The sequence below is a fragment of the Poecilia reticulata genome, linkage group LG21, assembly GCF_000633615.1.
Source record: "Poecilia reticulata strain Guanapo linkage group LG21, Guppy_female_1.0+MT, whole genome shotgun sequence".
NCBI lineage: Eukaryota > Metazoa > Chordata > Actinopteri > Cyprinodontiformes > Poeciliidae > Poecilia > Poecilia reticulata.
Genome location: NC_024351.1, coordinates 22,380,257 through 22,381,205, shown reverse-complemented (window position 1 = coordinate 22,381,205; position 949 = coordinate 22,380,257). Strand labels below are relative to the sequence as shown.

The window sequence follows — 949 nt, the reverse complement described above, 5'->3', positions numbered from 1 at the left end:
AGCCGTCCAGCACACGGGAGGGAAACACAGCAGGGCAGGAGGGAGAGAAGGAAGAAAGGGAGGAAAAAAAGAGAAGGGGGAAATGAAGCAGGAAACCARCAAAAAGCTAAACTTAAGTCTTCTTCTGCCTTCTGAGTCAAGGCTCAACGCTGACAGGATGCTACTCTGTTAGTGGACAGGTATTAGTACTGAGGACAGAGACTGAGACACCTTTCAAAGTCCTGCAGGTTAAAAGAAGGTGAAAGGATAAAGGGACAAACGGGACAAGTCAGCTAGAGTTATTAGAATCATTTTCAATGCCATCATAACCATCATCCAGTCCCCGCAACGAGAAGACCACCCAACAGTTACCCAATGAAGAAGTACGCTCATACAAACCTCTCCTGCAGGAGGATGCAACACTCATCTAAATATGGGCATTGCTTCCCATCTAATGATAAACCTATAATTTTCAGATGAAAGGGAAAGCATCTTCATGAGAAGATAATATGAAATATGTTGATAAGATACAAGATACTGATATTTTTTGTCATAATAGCAGTTTTGCTTTAAACATGAACAGGCGGCAGTGATTATTTCAGTAACTGATTATGCTATCAATTATTTTGACAATTAATCGGATAAAAAACATTCTGCTGAATTTTAATTTAGCCATTTGCACCTATAATACAATATTAGAAACACATTAAATGATCCAAACAAACAAATAATTCAGGTTTTTGAATATGAAAATAAACATTTCACAACAACAGACTTGTGGCTAAAATCTGCTGGATAGAGTAATTGTGTTGTGACCAGCTACTAATATATAAAAAAAAGTTAATTATATTGCCATTCTTTCGCCATCTATCAGAATGTTTTATTTTAAGGGTCCTTCCCATTTTCATAAAGCAATAATAATCTGTTTAGATGCTAAGTTGGAACAGCAGAGAAAGGCAGAATGCACACT

At 37.2% G+C, this 949-nt stretch overlaps 1 protein-coding gene across 1 annotated transcript in view; it reads right to left on the bottom strand.

Moving 5' to 3' along the window:
• The window catches only part of enah (ENAH actin regulator), a 94,759-nt gene that overhangs the window by 25,077 nt on the left and 68,733 nt on the right, over positions 1-949 (bottom strand). The window lies entirely within an intron of this gene.